We start from the raw sequence: 21067 nt of genomic DNA on the forward strand, positions 1-21067 counted from the left end.
AAAATACCCCTCTGTGAAATTAGTTTTTTATGTCTGATGACATCTGTATCTCCAAGAGATCCCTTTAAGAGTGCAGTGTTAACTGTCTTATAACAAAAACATGTGCATACAGCTATGAACTGTCTGAAGTGCTTTAGAAAGACCTCATCGAAAGCATAAGCAATAAAACAAGCCTTCCAGTGTTTCCATTTTTAAATACTCCGAAGGGAACGCCTGTAATGCAATTTCCTAGTACTTGGTGTCCCCTGACTGCAACTGCCAGTGCTTCCTTGAAGTGTGGGCTGATGCTTTATTGCAACATCAGCATTATGATGGGGAGGAGGGAGGGGTTGCTTCTCCAAGTCTGAACCTGGTCATAGATCTCAGTGGACGTCTACACTATCTCTTCATTATCTGCTCTCAGCCAACATCCCAGCATGGGGGCATGTGTCTGGATAAAAAAGGCTTGATTATATAACTGTCTGAAAGGATGCCTCTCAGCCTGTTTACACACCGATGCATCAATCTTCCACTGACTCTGGATCTCTTTGGAATATCTGGACTTCCAATACACATGATGGATCTATAAGCATGGTCTGCTGGTGAATGTTTTCATTTAATTGCCTGCTCTGATCGATCAAGAACTCCAAATAAGTCACTAAACATGCATGGACAAGTTTCAGCATTAATTAATTCTCTGACTAATGTAGACATCACTCTTATTTTCAGTAGGCGGATGTTTCTTCACATGCATACTTAGCCAAATGTTTGAGCTTGAGGGAAACAGGAGAGCTGCAAACACACAGACGTCCATCGCTCTGGGTGACACTTAGATGAATGCAAAACCCAAACCAAACAAAGAGAGTGATTATTGGATCTGTTTAACCTCAGGGCAGAAGGATCTCGTTATTAGACCAGAGAGTTTACTTAGCTATGTGCGCTGGTGTCTGCCATCCTCCAGTCCTTTCCCTCTGCAGTACGTCCTTACACAGTGCAACAGTTGTACCATTCAGCCAAAAGTAGTTTACGGCAGATATATTGGTATATTGCAGTAAAGATTGTAATAGTGAATTGTATTTTTAACTCAAGTTTTATTCACCACTATAGCTACTTTGTCTATATCAAGATTTTAAAAACAAAACGTAAGAACATCTTGGAGTGATTGTCATCCCTATATCCTAACCCTAACCCTATATATATATAGTAGTTACAATTGACTTCCCAACCAGTTGCGACATTGAAAGGCTGTTTACATGTCCATGGCTAAGCAATAATAATCCAATAGAAATGAGTAATAGAGTAATATTCCTGATAATAATGTGCCGTTGTTGTTGTGGACATGGGTCAACAAGTGGTTGGACGTCCTTCAGGCAGCGATGTATTATGAATGGGAGCTGGTTTGTATTTCAAAGATTCAGGATTCAAAACCAGATCGGTCTTGCTTCAAGTGTTTATAGTCTTTGGTGAGCACAATGTCAAAACCTTTTATGTGGATTCAATATTTCTACATCTCATGGTTGTGTGCAGCAGTCAAAGAGGAAGATCTTCTTCTTTGTCTTTTTCCTGTACTTCTTTTGCCTCCTCATTATCTCCTATTTGTGCAGAATTGAATCTCTGAATGTAGTCCTTCCCTGCGTGTTCTAGTATGTTCCTTTAGTCATAAACAAGCTCCATAAAACATTTGTTTTAATTGTTCACTCCTTCCAGCTTTCTCTTCAATTTCTGTTTCTCAGACTTTACATTATAGCCCGACATAATCCATCCATCCATCCATCGTCTACCGCTTATCCGGGATCGGGTCGCGGGGGCAGCAGCTCCAGTAAGGAACCCCAATCTTCCCTTCTCCGGGCCACATCCTCCAGCTCCGACTGGGACGTTCCCAGGCCAGAGAGGAGATATAATCTCTCCACCGAGTCCTGGGTCTTCCCCGGGGTCTCCTCCCAGCTGGACGTGCCTGGAACACCTCCCTAGGGAGGCGCCCAGGTGGCTCCTTACTAGATGAACCACCTCAACTGGCTCCTTTCAACGTAAAGGAGCAGCGGCTCTACTCCGAGTCTCTCACGGATGGCTGAGCTTCTCACCCTATCTCTAAGGGAGACGCCAGCCACCCGTCTGAGAAAATCCATTTCGGCCGCTTGTACCCGTGATCTCGTTCTTTCGGTCATGACCCAGCCTTCATGACCATAGGTGAGGGTAGGAACAAAGATCGACCGGTAGATTGAGAGCTTTGCCTTCTGGCTCAGCTCTCTTTTCGTCACAACGGTGCAGTTTGGATATTGGAAATCTGATAACAGTATGTTTTTTTTTAACATAAGCCATCTTGATACTGATTCCTCAGATTTTCTTTTTCTTTTTAAGAACTGTGACCACAACACATACTGAGCAGGGAGTTTTACATTTGAAAAATCTTCAAAAAACCATTTCTTTCAATGACACAGCGTGAACTCTGTCCAGATGCCATCGGACACATTCAGCAAATAAAATGATTTTGTTTGTAAAACCTTTTGTGCTGTTAACAAATGACTGGGTGGAAGATCAGAATCTGCAGATGGAAAAGTTGCTTATGATTAATGTTGCGTGTCAAATAAGTAAATCTGAGATTTAAAATGGACCAGAAAAGTGTTCAACTTCAGGCATCTTTTTTGCTTTACTTTTCAGAGCATAATTGAGAAGTCCAATTTCATCTTTGTCACTCCACCACCATATTTATAGAAGTTCATTCTGCTTTTCAAATCCATGCTATTGAAAAATGCTTTTACACTGGTTCATCTTCTCTTCGGTGGAAAGCACATCCTTGGGCAGGGTTTTACAAAAGGATGAAAAAGATTGGGGAGCAAGTTCAGGGAGTTAAAGTTCAAGGTTAGTTTTGCATATTACAACCAACCAGAACCTCCATTGAATCCTTTACAAGGATATCAGATGACATTCCACCACATTTTGATTCAACAATAATCAATTTTTTTTTATACAATGCCATTGAAGATTGTAATCACACATGCCAGGGATGGCATTTCAAAGCTCCAGTCAAGAGGTGAAATTGAGAGAATCACATGGCAGCTTTGTTTGAGACTTCAGTGGCTTCTTTTCACTGTAAAAGATAGAGTTGAAGTAACACAACATTCTCTGAAAGAGCTGTAATTAAATTCACAATGGATGATGTTTTTTTAGGGTTGACTTTTTACAAGAAGTCAAACAGCGGGCAATATTTCTACAAAGAATAGCACAGAAATATGGGTTAAGCAGACATTAGTGGAAGTTATTTGCTCTACTCTCAAAATTCAGTCGGTGTCATTTATTTTGTAAATTTGACGTCCTTCTTGCACATACTGGCATTAATTTGTTGAACATTTCTTGGGTTTTAGGACAGCTGAGAGGACATTTACACTACTCTTGATCACCATAATCCTATCGGAGGATTAGGTGGAACATTTTAGAGGAAGTATGAACTTCAGCAGCTTTTCAAATCAAGCCTATAAATCCCTTATCAGACGTTAGTGTTTTCTCTTGTCTTTTCTAAATTTGTATGTAATGAGCTGGTAGGCCTATATATTATAATATCCATTATTTTGAGGGAATGTGGACACTTCTGCATATGAAATGGAGCACAGGGAGCCACGCTGTCTAGTTTCTTGAACAATCGCAGATAAGGAAATATCCATGTTATGCAAAATTAAACAGCCCGATAATGGTAACGTACTGAAACGTAATGTAGCTTATCTCTGTTCTGCTAGGTGTCTGTTTGTCTGTCTTCTATTAATATTTACATTTAAGTCCATATACAAAACATTATCTACAATTCAAAACATGTAAATATGAGATGTATCAGTATCTTAACCACAACAAAGCACATGAATTCCACCAAGTCAAAAGCTAAGATGGCCGTAACTGATAATATGTTAAGCTAGTAAACTTTAGCGAGAATGTAGCAGTTATTTTGTGTTTTACTCCATTATGATTGGATTTAACTACTTCCTCTTTTAGAAGGAATAATATAACACATAATAATAAATCCCAAATAAAGAAAGAAAATCAATAAGTACATTTAGCTTTAGCTCAGGCTAGCCGTTGCTATGTCACCAAGCTAGCTTTCACTAGCTCGCTAGCTAGCTCTTGTTTTAGCTGTCTTAGTTTTTAGAGAGTGCAGCAAAAAGAGCCAATAGAAATGTTTGTGGATACTTTTATTGCATAAGAATTGTTATATAGTAAAACAGATGTAAAAAATATTCATTTATGCTACCTAAGTTTTTGGCTTTGGAGGGCAGAATTGCTCATCTTACCCAATGTGGTGCATCAGAAGAGACATCTGGGACATGTCACGATGTCCCAGCCAATTGCCAATTCACTATCATGTCAGAACTTTTCTATGACATTAATCCACATAGGAGCACAGAGCGCTTCTGTGCTCAACTGTCATTGCAAAACGAAAGAGCAATGACTGGCAAGGATGAAGACTGAGCTAACCACTGCGGAGTGATGACGGATGTTTACTTTCTTTCATGTAACCCTGTTTACGTACATAAGCCTCTGAATGTCACGCATGTTGTGAAAGACAGCAAGCTATCCTTAGGGGTCCAGATATATTTTGTCATATCTTTCTGATTATCTCAAAAGACAAAAATATCTAATGTTGCCTTTACTTTCCCTCTGAGTCTTACTTTTGTTTCGGCATCATGAATCAAAGAAAATCCTGCCCACACATTGCAATAGCACAGTGATAGTGACTAAAATAAATAGTATACAATTTCTCCCATTTGCAGACACTTTTACTTAATTAATAATAATTATGAACAAAGCCTCAAGGCTGCACACATTTAGCAATGAATTAAAAACATGATGAAATCATTTGATTTGAGAAAATATTGGCATATAACTAGTTGCAAATCACCTCCTAAATCCCTTTGCAAATCAACTTGCAATCCTCTGGTAGGTACCAAGATGCAGTCTGCTCTAGATTAACACCCAGCCATTTCTTTGGAATTGATTATTTGACTTTTTTAGTGTTGTGTTTTATCTCAGCGCAGCAGAATGGCTCTGCGCTGCCATAGAGGGCTTTGCCAGTGAATTGAAATCCTTCGATGCAGGTGTGAAAAGCAGAGTGTTGAAGAGGCTCCTTCACTTCTGCAATCCACTGATAACTTTAACATTTGACCAAGTATTGTGTTCAGGCGGCAGGTCTTATGAAAGCATGCGGCGATGCTTTCCTCCAAACAGATTCCCATTTTTGTTCCCGACTTTGAGCTTTTAAAAGAAAATAGATGGCGCACGGGTTCAATTGCTGCGCCGGCTAGATTAATAAGCATTTCTTATCAGCAATCTGATTATTTTGTTGGTAAATCAGTGGAAGCTTCTGACAAATTGAACCGCTCACACTAAGTGGGAAATGAAGTGAATTCCTAACAAGATGTTGCTTTTACTTCCACTGTGGTCAAGTTTGAAATGATTATTTCAAATATTCAGCAGTTTCTCTCTCTCTCTCTCTCTCTCTCTCTCTCTCTCTCTCTCTCTCTCTCTCTCTCTCTCTCTCTCTCTCTCTCTCTCTCTCTCTCTCTCTCTCTCTCTCTCTCTCTCTCTCTCTCATATTCAAGTTATAACAAGAGAGAGTTCTGGCACTCAAATGGCTTTATAATGAATTAGTCAAGCTTGGAAATGAAAACTTTCGCTGTCAGCTGGATGGCAGTCAGACCTGTTCTCGCTGCTGCTGCTACGAGAAGAAAAAGATGAAGTGCTTGCATGCTGATTTTGTAACTAGGTTATTGGTCACTCTTTCCCTCCTTCTTGCTCTCACTCTATTCCCTCTCCTTTTTCTTCTCCGACATAAGTCTGTTAGTTTTTTGCTTGATGTCATGTTTATGAAGTACTTTCATTTTTCCAAAAAGAAACTTTGAAATTACATTTTCTTTATGGAAACATGACATTTTTCTAAACACTCTGACCTTGCTCTTACTGGTTACATACACAATCAATGAACCATTTCCATGCAAGCAATCAAACCCCCCCCCCCTCCCCCAATTCCTGTCTTCACACCGCAGCTATTTTCCGGAGCGATTTCAGGGGATAATGGCTCTCACAAATCATCTGCTGGTCAGTGTAGCCCATGAAATTGATGTGCCTTCATTTCAAAAACAATGGAGGTGCCTTATGAGGAGCCTCATAATGTCATAACTTTAGCAGCTGACAGTCCGTGCAGGTGTATTTTGGCCCAAGGATGGGCACCAGCCAATGAAAACCCAGTCGGGACAGCTTAATCAATCGCCGTATCGAAGAAGATGGCAAGTCCCCGTGTTGTAAGCAGCCTCCAGACATGCTCTATCACATTCTCCGTACTGAGCAAACTGACAGTTTTTACTTGGAAAACCAGGTCTTCTTATCTCCCTAGAGTTGAGTAATGCTTCACTGTCTATCTGTGGCAATCTCTCTGCAATTTCCTTTATAACAAAAGCGTCCAAAGAATAAAAAAGAGGAACAACCTAAGACAAAAGTTAAATATATGACAGAATTTTGGTTTTACGACTCTCACTCTGTAACACAATAGAGTCTGATACCAGTAGGAGTTGCTTGGGTTTTGTTGGAAAGATTGAGTAATAAATTATTCATATGTTGAAGTGAAAGGACGTTGTAAATGAGTAGGCTGGGCGTCAGTGGAACTGCCATCCTGATTTGAGCGCATTGATTTAATTAAAACGAATGAAGTATATTTTTCATTGTGTAATTTTCAGCATTATCCATCAGCAACATTGCCGCTTTTAATTAATTCCTCCCGCTCTCGTTGACATTTTTCATTGAGGGTGCATGGGTTAAGCACACCTCCTGTATGAAAAGATTAAAAAGCCACTAGCATGCTAAAAAGAATTATGGATGACTGAGGAGCATGGCTTAATTGGAAATTGATTGACTTGGCCGCGTTACACCTGGTCTCATAACATTTCTCATCGCTCATGCATAGGGAGTGATGCATTTTTCAATAAGCGGCTGCACAGCATCAGAACCTTTTCATACTGGTGTCTCTGAGGAAAAAGTTGTGTGGATGAAGCGGTGTTGCCTTACCAGATCCAAACCATCACTTCAAAGAGGAAGGTTGGGGGATGATCTTTGCATGACGGATGCAGCTTTCCTAGCTGCGAGTGCAGGGAAACGAGCTGCACCTCATATCTACGTTTCATGTGCCATTGCATCTGCCCTGCAACTGCTACAAACAAAACCCACACTGGTGTCATGAGAGCAGAGCAACATCATTTCAACCTCTTCCAAGATGGATGCCTGTCATTTTGTGAAACCACTGATTGAATCTGCTGAATGTAATACTATGCTTACATCCTCACATTTAATGGCTAAAGAATTGGTTACTGTAAATGTATTCCATTCCAAGTATGAATGCACTTATCATCAAAGCATGCATGTTCTAAACTGGGGGTAGCTTCACTGAAGCATGCAAGCTGCAATTTTCAACATGAGGATTTGCCGTCAACGAAACAAACATTAGACTGGTGACACTCGCATGAGCGTGCAAGAAACCTTTTGTACTCAGAAATGTATCTGCAACTTTTGAGGGGCAATCATTTGTGAAACGTGACGTCGCCACCATTTGCAATCTGCATTGTAAGCATTGTGAGCAAATTGATTTTGTGAAACAGTCCCCAGATGTTTAATCCAATTTTTCTACCAGCTGTTTTAACGTGCAATCAAAGATGCAGAGCATTACATTCTGAAGGAGACTTCTCTGGTGCGATAAGCGCATAAAGCAGCAGTGGGGTACTTTTTAAAGCCCTTGTTATTTTGGCAGAAATGTTTAAATGTTTAAACTTCATAACCCAGAAAACCCATAACCAGAAGTTAGCTAACTGCACAGTAATCTGATGTATCGACTTTGAAGGATACTGAAGGGTGGAAAGAGGCAAAAGCTCCAAGCTGAAACCCCTATGACTGAATATAGGAGCAGCTACAGAAGAGCCTTTAGATAAAGTTATTTTAATGGCTGCTGGGACTGTCGACTAAGCTGGGGTGCATTCACTCAAATGTGCAACATGCAAGCTGCTAGCTATTTTTTTCCAAGGACAAACACACACAATATCATCTTCTAATGCAGAGGGTTACAACCCCCGGATGGCGGATTGATACTACCCATTGGAACATTTCCTGGACGGCCCAAAGAAAACAATTGAGTCGGGAAACTAGTCTTTAACTTGTATGCAACTATTAGACTGAGTGTCTTTGTGGTGAATTTAATGGTTTGAAGAAGGGCAAAGTCACAAATGCGAGAACGCAGCAAAAGTTGAACAAAACAAAGATCAGAATTTGCTTTGCCACGGGAAGACATTTTTTCTTTCGCCCCTTGCAGAGAATTGAAGTGAACTGGAGGCGATTATGTTGCACATGTGTGACCGTGTCCTTACTAAGAAGTTAATTTAATGAGTGCATGTCAGCATGTTTGTCTAAACTGCCTGCCACTTGCGTAATCTGCCTTTTCTTCACCCAGGCGCACATACTGGGATATTCAGCCCACAGTAAATCCCAATTTCAAATGTCCTGTCAGAAATCTACAGTACATATGGCACGTCTGTTTTCTACAGGCAACAGAGGGACACCATCCATATATCCAATTGTTCAATTATATTTGTGAGAGGTTTGGAATATCACTTTAGACAAAGAAGCGTGTGCATGTATTTTGAATTCTTTTAAGATTATTTTATCAGTGGGTCTAGGCAGACACTTGTTTTTTACATAAAGATATTATAGGGTTTGCCTCAGGAGAAACATATCAAACTGACCTAATATTGTTTGCAGTAAAAACAAAAGTGGGTAAAGCAGACAGATACCATCTTTGTGATGGAGGGAAGGCATGCATGGCTGCTCTACAGGCTCCAGTCGGACAGAGACTGACAGGAGAAACGTGGGGACGGCAGACAGAGGAAACTCCTCATGACTGCCCATGTACGTCAGCCAGGGTCACTGGCACAGCAATCCTCAGATGTAAATGCAGCTCAACACAATGGCAGACAGACAGATGCACACACCTCTCCATGAGCCAAGCACATCTCTGGTTGTCAGATTGTACCGAAGAGGTTAAGGCAGGTCAGAGTGCTAGAGCAGGAGCAGGCAGACAGCTTGTCAATGCTGTTGACAACCAGATGGATGAACCAATACTTTGGGGAGCCACAGTACTACTTCCCTGTGTATAACCACATAGTACACTGCACTTGGTCATGCCCCAAAATGCCTATTGGCTACTGGTTAGTTATTTACTACGAGCACATGTCAACAGCTCATTCGAACATTCCCTGATGAGTACATTCAAATTTCTGTTTTCACATCACTATAATCTGTCTGTACAACATCTGACAGTTATTAGTCCTAGCCATGGATCTGTATATGTTGTTTATTAGCTTTGGTTGGCTCAAGCTGGCACATTAATTTGTCACAGCAGTATGTCTTGGAGCAGAATCTGATCCCAGAGTCAACATTAACATGGCTTTTCTAGGGCAGCAGCTTCATTATTGAGTCCCAGCGTGGTGAACCAGACCATGACTGCTCTGGAGTAAGAGAGAGAGAGAGAGGCCGGACACGGAGCGAGGCGAGGAGAGGAGATAGAAAGATGAGCGGAGCGAGGATATAGGATAAGCAGAATGATAAAGCAGGGAGAGGGAACGAGGGAGTGTGAATGAAGGATGCTAGCATGGGGACGGAAGGAGAAAAGAAGTGACCAAATAAATCACCAGCCAACAGATAATTGGACGGGCTGTACTCAAGGGACGGTTGCTGCACCATGAAAAGTGACACAGTGATTTGCAATTAACTCCAAGAGGAGAAATGAGCATTCAATTCCCTTTGGATTAATTCCAGGAATGTGATACCTGACAAGATGGTGGCCTTAATGAATCTGTTGGGCTGCAGGAATCTTTATCATCATTTAACTTTTATGATGGCACCTCTTGGGACCAAATGTCTTGATCTGAGAAGCAGAAAACATGTCAAATTGGACCTGGTGGTAGACCTGGACACCTAATGACCCAGAGCAATTAACATGTACGGCCATGACGGGGCTGTACTCAGAGCTCGAGTCATTTTTATGTTTGTCAGTCGAGCTGGTTCCATAGTTTACAACACTTGAGGTGAGGTATTGTCCTTCTTATCAGGTTAGCTGAATGCTCTCGCTTTGCAAGTCCTGAAGTATGATAGAGACGTGACCTCAAGGACGAGATGATTCAGTCAGGCTCGTTGGCTCGGTGTCTTCTGAACAAAGGTCGTTTGACAAGGCCGTAATTACGCAGAACACACAATCACACTCTCACAGAAGCGTAATTTAAAGATAGGATCGCACCGATACAAGGTTTGTTTCCGTTATCTACAAAAATAAATGTATTTCCTAATAAGGACATTTTGTCTGAAGGCATAAAACTTTCTTGTTTCACTCAATTAAGATACAAAGAAAAGTGTTTAAGTACTGCACTGGAGGAAAATGTCAAGGTCACATCCCTTATCTATTGTATTAAAGTCTTACATTTCTCTTTCTCTAATTTATGGCATTTAAAGCTTTTAAGGCAAACGCTAACAATGGGTAACGACAGGAAATATGGAAAGGGAGAGAAAGAGAGGATTACATGTCACAAGAGTCCTTGGTTGTGTTCAAACCCAGCACGCCAGACTCATGTCATGTTTTTGATAATCGATGCCATTCAAACGTGTTCAGCATTTTCGGGCAACGCTTAAACTTCTGAGATGTTTGCCTTTACTGGTCCTCAAAATGTACCTTATTGGAAATTACCTGGATTTAATTGAAAGTAGACTACACCTTAATGACTCTGATTAGACACATGTAGCAAACATTGCCCTACAAAGGATGTTATCCCGTCTGTGTTGAAGCAAACCAGTTGACCTTTTTAGCACACCTGCCTCTCATAAAGCACTAATTACAGTAGGAGTCTCAAAAGGATCTGAGAGAAAATAAGATACTCAGCACCGATCACTGGATGTTGGATCACAACACAACAAATAATCTTCAAAGTACCTCTGAGCACAGAGGCTCAAAGTTTGAAGAGTCATCAAGAAACTGGGAAAATGTGTTGTTGAATAAAGTCTGTAAAGTATGATGAAAAGACAAAGAAAGGGCTTGCAATGCATGAAGGGAGAAAATGAAAATGTAGATCATATTCCTTTGCATACACTTTTTAAGTTAGGGTTGACATAATGGCTTGAGATTTTCTCTAATTCCTGACTAATGCTATATGCTATATGCTATATGCTATATGCTATATGCTATATGCTATATGCTATATGCTATGGTATGCCATGCTCAAAAACGTACGTAATAGTATATTCAGCCTAATGAGTAAACATTCTTTTATTCAGGCATTCATTCAGATTGGCAACTCTCTGCCAACTCTAGAAGCACTGAAGGCTGAAGTCTTTGTGATTTCCCGAATACAAATACAAGGATTTTATAATCTCCTCAACTAACCAAAGTGGAGAATGAGGTTTCCCTGAAAACATCCAACACTTGAGCTTTAGCTTTTATCGGAAAGCAAATCAGCCTCAGTGTCATTCAAGAAGCTGAGCCAATTGATACTCCTGTCCCGTCCTCCATGCTAACAGCTTCTAATTACCAGGCCACTGAGGAATGAGACCTCTCTGATTTAGCCATGTTGGGCAGTATTGATTGGACTGGAAAACTGTAAAATTGGAAAGGAGCAGGATAACCCTGTCTCTTGTACTCTTAACCTGATTGACAAACAAAAGTAGAGACAGCTGTGGAGATGTACCGGCATAGCAATGCTCTCCGTTTAAGCTTTCAGATCCTCCGGGTGAAACCTGTTAAAGACGCAGTGAAATGGTAGTTAGAACATTTTTAGATTTCATAAAGTGACTGAATGTCTGAGTGAATATACGGGTGTGGTATTACTGATGAAATTGTTCAAACATGTCATGTGTGTAAACGTTTTTCGCCACCATGATATCTCTTAGCTAGCCATTACAACCTATGAGTCAAGTGTAGTCAGCCTGCTACCACAACCAACTATGATGTCGCAGTGTACTTCTACATCACTGCAGCAAAGTGAGAAGTTAAACCACTGGAGGTCAGAAAAACCAAGATCTTCAAGGAGCTACTCTTTAATATCAAAAAACCACACAAAGGCCTTCTGTATGTAAATACTCTAAAATGCTATTTGATAGCAGAAACATCAGCAATAAAGTATAAGAACTTCTTTGTCCACTGTCTTTAAGTGTTTTCATATGATCAGACATGTTTTTTCTCAGTTATAACTGCTTTGTTTATGAGGGCTGTCAAAAAGGGCCATCAGAGAGTGTGAACATAGGGGCTGCGGGCGCCTCACACAGTAAATCTATCCTGCAGTCTGTTTGTGTTCCACTGACACGGCGTAGTCTCTGGACTCTGTTGGCAGTCCTGTTCCTGTCAAGTCAAATAACAGTATTTCAGATGGGCTCCATGCTCTGACACGGCGAGCCGGCTCATCGGGAGGCCACAGAGGTTCAACAAACTGGTTGGGAAATGTACAGAACTGTGTGTCAACTGCAGAATGCAAAGAAGAAGCCCTAAAAGTTCCACAAAACACACAAGCTTGGACAACCTAGAAAGTGCCCACTTTCCTTCTTGCTGGCATTTCTTTCAAATGTCAAATCATTCACCTGGAACGAGTTACACAGACCTTCAGGGATCTTCTTTGAGAATGTCAAGGCAAACTATGAATCTGTACAAAGCTGTGGATAAAGTACACTGTCCACTGGTTTCTCATAGTGAAGCTTGAGGGAAGGAAATGAGACACTCAGGTCTCAGACGCCTCGGTCACACTGCACTTATTAAACGCACATGTAATCTCAAGCTAAACCTTTTTCTCTCTAACTAACCCGCTCATGTTTATGCTTTGAAAGCATCTCATGACCCCGTTTCCTGTGCAACGTGGACTAACACTGTACGTCAGTGATTTCCGCCACGGCCCCCCCAAGACACCGCACAAACACGACAGTTGTCTTTTGTGAGTGAAAAAAAAAAAAAAGCCAGACATTCACCAAATATCTCGGTTTTGTCTCACGTTTACTTTTAAAACGACAGTGTAGACAGAGCCAATAAATTGAACTGTCTGGACACAAAAGGAAACTACAGTTTGCAATGCCTCGGGGCATTAAAGAAACAAAAAGGATGAACCCAGTTATACCTGAGGCAATAAACGAGTCTTCACTTGCAAAAGCGGCAGAAATAAAGCGAGAGCTGACATCAAATCCAATAACAGACAATGATTGTCACTGAAATTTGAAATATTGACTCAGGATGGGATGCATAGCAGCTGCCACCACCTTTCCATCACCTTGCTGCCTCAGCCAGCGCTGTAGTGTCTGTTTACCTTTTGATTTGATCCACAATAACCATGACCAGGGCCCGTGGTTATCTGTCGAGTGTGTACACAGTATTGGGCTTTGTGTCAAATCGTCTGTCTTAGAGGCAGCTCTAATCAGCTTTGATTTCACACGTTCTTTATCTAGCTTGGAATGGAGGACACTTTTACAACACAGTGTGTGAACATTTTATAGACTAACTGCTCACATTTTTCTGTTATTGTCACCAGTGCATGGAAGACATTTTCTGAATCTTAGAACCCTCAAGCTATTTCAGCAAATGTTCTTTGAATTAGTGATTATTATAGCTGTGGCAGAGAGGAACGTCAGAGTTCTTGTGGTTGTAATAGCCTTCCTTTTATTAGAGTGGAAAGGAATTGAATATTCTGGAGAGATATCTTTCATTGTGAGATAAATTGAGGGGGAATCTGGTGTTTTCCCTGGCGGTGTCTGGTTATTAATGGACATGTGTTGGTCACGGGGGAGCACGTTTCTTTGGAAAGTCCAGGGACACATTTTGCTAACAGAGAATGATAAAGATTGTAATTACAGAAAGTATATGTAGAAGGTGGAACATTCACCTAAAAATGTTTAAGGTGTGATTCAATGAAAATCAAGCACAACCCTGAGGGCCAAATCTGAACTTGAGAAAAGATTTCATGTGCTTCTAAAAGGGATATTATATTTTTGTAGCAACAACTTTATCTTCAGCTTTTGGTAATGTAAGGCAGACGTTAATACTGAATAATGTGAACGCCAAAAACTTGGATTTAGACTGAAACACGCTCTCAAAAAACTCTTCTCTTCACAAAGAGTCTGCAGCCAGGCTATAAGTTCTGTGAAGCTGTGCTTAGGCTGTACAGCTAAATAATGCTAACACTAGCATGGCAACCTGTGTTAAGCAGGTACAATGTTTACCATGTTTACCATCTTACTGTGCTGATTAACAAGTACAGCTGAGGTTTGATGGGATGTCATTAGCTTTGCTGGTATTCAGGGTGTTTTCATATTAAGTGCGATGGATTCGTACCGTGCGGGAGTACGATTGGCCCCCGTCTCCACCCCTCCTCCGCTCAGCTTTCACATGATAGTAATGTTGTTCCATACTCAAGTACACTTGCACCATCATCTACGTTGATATTTGTTTATGTTGTCTCTACAGTGTAGAAAATCATGCCAATGGCAAGATCCCAAGCCGAACTTAGCATTATGCCTACTATCGTATCGCAATGTTCACACTAATAAAACCAACTGGACTTTGGGGTAAGCCATTTTTGAGTGGCGGACCAACCAGCAAACTGTATCCAGACTGAACAGCAGAATGACAAGTACAAGAAGGCAGTGATTCATTATTGAAGTCAAATACATTGTGCCTCCATTTGGCAATAATTCCTGTTTATCAGCTTCAGGCAGGCCTTTAATTAGGACAGCAATACCTTCAGGAGTACAATTTGACTTTCATTGCCTGTTCAAATAGAAGTCAGCTGCCAGGCAGCTCATTGACTTGCACTTAGAAGTGGATGTATTAACACTTTACTACTTCTAATGCATCACACATACTGTAGTGTAATCTGTATTAAATCTACACAACTCTCAATGCTATGTTTAAGGTCATGCATGCGTGTCCACGTCTAGTGTTTGGGCATTTTCTTCTTCCTTTTTAATAATGTATACTTTAAATGTTCCCCGCTCTGTCTTGTTTTTCCTGTCTTAATGTTTCTTTGCTGCTTGTGTATCTATATTAGTGGCTTTTGCTTCCTAGAACAAGCAACCTCCTCTGAAAAACGGTCTTTGGATTTTGTCCCCTGAAAGACCGAGCGGCCTTCCTGTTGGCTAATTGCTTGTTAGTGCTCCTGGCCCACGAGAAGAAAAAGTCACACAGGGCTACTTCAAAAACACCCACACAAGCAGCATCTGCAGCAGCACAGTGATTTATTAGGGCACCCTGTCATGTTGGCACCGTTTACAAGAACTTATGACACCGGCCTGAGCTGTAACCCATGATGCTAAAGTTGCAGCAAAGAAATTTAACAGGAAAATAATTTAATACCTATTTTCTTTCTTTTCTTTTTGTCCACCAAACTCAAAATGTGAGCCCAACTGTGTGTAAATGTGTACACTGCAGCTCGATTCTACCTTTTTATTTTTGTCTCATGTCTTCCAATCTCTCATAATGGAGGAATTAGGCCTGCAGGCAATTACAAAAACCCCTCCAGAGGAGACGAGCACACTGAATGTTTTATGTAGCCGATGATAACGGCAGAGCCAGAGCTTAAAGTAGCCGGCTGAAATTATCTGGTGCTGAGGTTCAGAGTAATTAAGAGCAGGGAATGGCCGCCTGACATTGTTGCTGGATGAACGGCTAAGCTGAGGAACACCTGAGGCTTTTGGAAGCAGAGAACATTCGAAGGGATCTCCAGAGATTTTGAGGGTTGTGCAACAACTGCTGCTGCACCGAGCTGCTGCTCAGATGATTTAAATATATGATTCTAATATGCGGGCATGAAACAATGAAAGGAGTATCTAGCATTGTAAGTTAGCAATACCAAAGACAATTTATAACCTGCTTGATTGAAAAGAAAAGGTTCTTCTGTGATACGCTACAGCGAAGGAGAGGAGAATGTGTTTATGTTTTGATAGTCTGGCTTAGATGTTTGTGTTCTTTGTTGTTCAGTTCCTTTAAAATATGAGCAAAACTTAACTTTCCATTTCTGATTGCAATTCAGTGTCACCGTGGTGACCTGTTTCGGTTTAAAGGAAGAGCGCTTAGCCCACCTGAGGAGTCATTAACTGATTTTTGTGACAAAAAGGCTGCTGTGAGCAAGTGCCAGGTCTACAGTGTGTTGTTTATACATCTCTACAGTGTGTTCATTATGAAACTGATTTGTAATTGCTGGATTGCACTTCTGTTAGAAAGTATATATTACGAGAAGAGCAACAATATATCGTGGCACAATAAATCCCCAATACAAAAATGTGACAATAAAGCAGCATGGAGGGTAACGGATATCTGAGGCAAAAAGCAGAGCTAAAACGAGAGTGAATATTCGACTTAAATTAGTTGGGGTGTCCACAAACACAACTCTAAATGAATGCTAATGTTGTTCCATATATGCTGGATGTGTAAGCAACTGTTTGCTAGCAAGTTCGCTTTAACAAAAGCTTGTTTCCGCTGCCCCCATGTGGCCAAAAAATGTGTTGATGCAACTTTCATATAATCGAGAGTCCTGAGCAATCAGTGATTGCATCATCACATTGCTACTACTGCCTTTACTGTACATACGTTCTCCTCACTATATATACACACACCTGATTGTTTTAGTTATGATTTACTGTCATACACTCGAGTGACTTTCATATCTTATACGTGTCATTTTATGAGCAATCAAAGGCTCCATTTGTATGTTGATGAAATATGCTGACACAATGCTGTAAGTAGTGCTTAGTCCATTGATTCCAAGTCTTTTGTTACAAATGCAATTACACTGGTTTGTTTCGTTTAACTCTTTCTGTCTGCTAGATAATGACCTTAAGGAGGAAACTCCCTCCTCCCATCCTTTCCAATCAATGCCACTTCGTGCTGTGGTTTAGTGGCACTTCATATTGTAAAGCTCTGCAATCACTCAGCATCTGATAAGGAGCACAGCTAAAGGCTACACTAGCCATTTGTCCAATGCGGCATCAGCATGTGGAAATGTGCACGCTCTGAACGTGGATACATTTAGCTGATTAACCATATTTAAATATGTATGAGCCAATCTACCTGTCAGTCTTTCCCGTGGCACAACCTTTATCCACCCATACATACACACACACACACACTTGTACACCGCAGGTTCACTGTTGTGTAAAACCCCTTCACAGAATCTCTTTTCATCTTTTCCACAACATTTCCACACATTAGCAGAGCCAATCTTCTCTTTCTGCTCAATTAGACCTTCCTTCAACACCCAGCCGATGCTGCGCGGACTGCCCGGCTCATCCACACGGAGCAAAAATAACATTTTTAATTGCGTAAAAATAAGATAAATAAGTGTGTAATGATAGAAAAAGAAAGCGATTAGAGCAGGAGCTCAGTGCAAATAGATGAGCCTACTGCGGTTGAAAGCGTGATAATTAGACATTCCTTTCTGTATGTGCCAGCTACACAGATTCACTAATGTGCACTATGCAGCCGCTCTACAACCAAGAAGCTTATGTCCATGGAATGAGGCACCCCACTGGCTAAATTTAACTTTTTACAAAAGCAACATTGCCTCAAACACTCTTTCCACCACAGCCAAAAACACAGATTTATGAATATGTGTGCATTCATGGTAGGTAGGAGCGTTGGCATGAGCCTCCTCCTTCAATCTCTCCTCCTCTCTCCGTCCTCCGCGTGAGTGTGGCCAAGAAAGAGTCATACATCTTGTGTGTGTGTGTGTGTGTGTGTGTGTGTGTGTGTGTGTGTGTGTGTGTGTGTGTGTGTGTGTGTGTGTGTGTGTGCACATTTAGCTTTAATAAAGCACAGTGTTGGTTTACATCCTCATAATGTCAATGTGAGAAAAAAAAAAAAGCAAAGACTCAATCAAGGCTCATACCGGTTCATGTCTTGTTTTCACCACAGGGGGCAATAAGCATCACTTTTAGACACAGCTGCGTAAATCTGTGGTTGGTTCTTTGAAACATAAGTCACTTTACTCTTATCGGCACTAACAAACATGCCGATAGACAATTTCCATGCAGAATCGCTGGCCGAGCACGATACACCAATCAATGCACGCCATCATTTGCTATCACAGTGAAGCACTCTTTACACCTCAAGTAAAAATTATGCACAGTCCATAATATCTGCATCTCTAATGTAATATCAACACAGTTAGGGAAGGGCATTTGCAAAAGGAAAAAATGAGGCCACATGACTGACCTTGGAAAACTTCAGTGGGCTGGCAGAATTTGAAAAACCCATCAAATGAGTGTTCAGTCACAGTGCATCCAAACCCCATCCATCAACATCAGCATGTCAAAGGGGATGATGAGGGGAAACGGAGTGCAACAAGTCTGAGCAACTTCTGCAAAACTTGCACAGAGAGCAGTGACACAACACATATTTAAAATCTTAATATGTTCCGTGGAGGTAAAAGGTTGTGAAAGTGCTACAGTCTTAAAGGTAACGCAAAGGAAACACGAAGGTTGAGGACAAAATTAATATAATAATTATGAGAAAGTGATGAAATAGCTATTGTTTACAACATGGTAGTACCAAAAGACCAGTTCCACATGTTCCACATTTGACAATAATGATTATAATGTGATTATGCAATACACTAAAGAAATGGTCCATCCCTCCTGCTGTGCTTTTTAAAGGCTTTGTGATTGTATCCAGTGATTTATGAGACCTACATGTTTTTATTGTGGGCCTGCAAAATGTGTTTTCTATGGAAACTTAAGGGGCTGTCAACAATCTGTATCTGCAGGTAAACAAATGGCTCTTCTGTAAAGCCTTTGGTTCAAGTGGGGAAGCAGATGGCACCCAGTCATGATCAAGTACCCACTAAAAATGAACATTTTCACAAAGAAAAAAAGGCACCAAATAATGTTTGTTCCTCAAGTACAGCAGCTGTGATCAGTTTGATATTGGTTACCTTGTGATACCACATTTGGATCAGGATTTTCCAGATGGATAAACATTGTTTTGCAAACAGAAATATGGACTCTTAAGTCTTCCCTTGTTCCCCTTCAGTGCCGTTTCAAAAAACAACAGTGCATGGTTGAAGTGATGTAAACTTTCTCATTCCAGACAGAAAATGTAAATCATCTCCTCTTTTTTTTTTTTTTTTTTTGGCCAAGACACCGAACCAGATTCCTAATTGGAGCTCTGCATGAATGTACAAGAACAAAACCAGCATCTACCGACACAAGAAGGCGACAGCTGTCCTTCCTGTTTACCTGCCACCTCTCCACACAAAACCAATCACACACACTGCACGACAGAATCACTAATGAATATCGAGTCTTTGCACAGGTTGGTGCTACAGGTGAACTGGGATCTGCAGTATTATTTGGGCTCATGCTGTGAATATCCATAACCCCCTCATAAAATATTACATTTGAGATAATAATCACAGACAAAGTGTACTGTGTCTTATCAAAATGTGTTCACGCAATGTGCTAGTGCAGGAATGACCAAAGAGTTGTGAGAAATCTGATTGTCCTTCTCAGAGAAGTGAGAATTACTTTTCATTTTGAGTTTTACCAGCTCTTCTTACGCTCACTCTCTGATTAATGTCAGAGAGAAGTTAAATGTTCCAACACTAGAAACTACCTCCATCCATCACAAGCACACCTCGCCCACTGATCCTTATATGAATGATAGGCAGAGAAGACATCTACTCCCCTTTTCATTCAGATAGACGCAACCATTTGCTGTAATTGTCATCCCGATTCCTCAAAACAAAAAGAAACCGTAAATGTAGCTTGATAAATCACAGCTTTACCTTTATGAAGATCGAGTCCTCCCGCAGATTTATGGGCAACAAGCTCAAAACGTGATTTGGGAGATCCACTCTGCGCGTAAAACATCTCCACTGTTAAACCCACAGGCACACAATCCGACGCAAACCTGGAGTCTCAAGTCTGTTCATGCGTTGCGCTTTTACGCAATACGGCTGAGGCTGCGACGCGAAATCACCTCTCATTCCAGGTTTGTAGAATTGAATGAATATATAACAGTTGGACTGGTTGTTTTATTGACTTGAAAACACAGCAATCATATGGCAGCATAAAACATGCAATTATTTGTCCATCCGCCGTGGCGATCAAACGCGCCGAAATCAAGAATGGTTGATCGGATTGAGGAGACAAGAAAGGAATCTGCTCCTGGGCAAATACAGACTCACACAGATCTGGAAGTCTGCTGTGTGTGGATGATTCGACATCAGGGTTTTTAGCACAGATGGAATATCAAAGAGGAGCATTGCGGAGAAAGCAGCTGTTATATGAAGGCAGCAATGAAACGACACGGAGGGCGCTTTTATCCAAAGCGCATAGAGTGCCATGAGCGCATACATTACTGCTAAACTGGTGTTTCTTGAGATAAATACTAAACAAATAGTAAACTCGCTTAAGGAAAACAGTTGAGAACATCCTGAGAAATAAGGGTCAACGGTTCTTATTGCATGATGAGACAGCGCGCAATCTGCTTGTCAATGCGGGGTGGCTGGATGTGTTTGGTTGTGGGGGAAAAACCCCTGATGATGGCATTTAACGACACTACATCATTATTTGAGTATTTATGCTCAGGAAACTATGATTTAAACCACAAGTAAAGTTCTGCTCTCCACTCTGTGTCCAAAATGTGCCATGTGGCACAGGCAGCTGTGGATCAAGCGTAAAACTGCTTCGTTGTCCAAGCAGCAGGTATTGGCAGGCCTGTTTTGTTACACGATATTACAGCCGATTACATGACATCAAATATGTTTCTCACCCAGATCTAGGTTTATCTGTCCAGTTACATCTTCATGAACATAAAGTTACACACTGTTTTCACCTGGCTGACAAAAATAAACTTTGAATTGTCTGAATTCGTAAAGAAAACCCTCTCAGAATAATATTGTAATGACCGAGTTCCCATATTTCGCCTTTTTTACGCGAAAAAAATATTACAGGTGTCTACATGGCAGATCCTGTGAAGTCTCAAGTTCGATTCCTGACAACAGCTAGTCCCTTCTGTCAGAGTGTCCTTGTGCAAAACAGCGCAATGAAA

General features: G+C 41.0%; 1 protein-coding gene across 1 annotated transcript in view; it reads right to left on the minus strand.

The window, feature by feature from the left end:
• The window catches only part of chrm2a (cholinergic receptor, muscarinic 2a), a 71803-nt gene that overhangs the window by 47810 nt on the left and 2926 nt on the right, over positions 1–21067 (minus strand). The window lies entirely within an intron of this gene.

This window comes from Cottoperca gobio, chromosome 23, assembly GCF_900634415.1.
Source record: "Cottoperca gobio chromosome 23, fCotGob3.1, whole genome shotgun sequence".
In the NCBI taxonomy this organism is placed as follows: domain Eukaryota; kingdom Metazoa; phylum Chordata; class Actinopteri; order Perciformes; family Bovichtidae; genus Cottoperca; species Cottoperca gobio.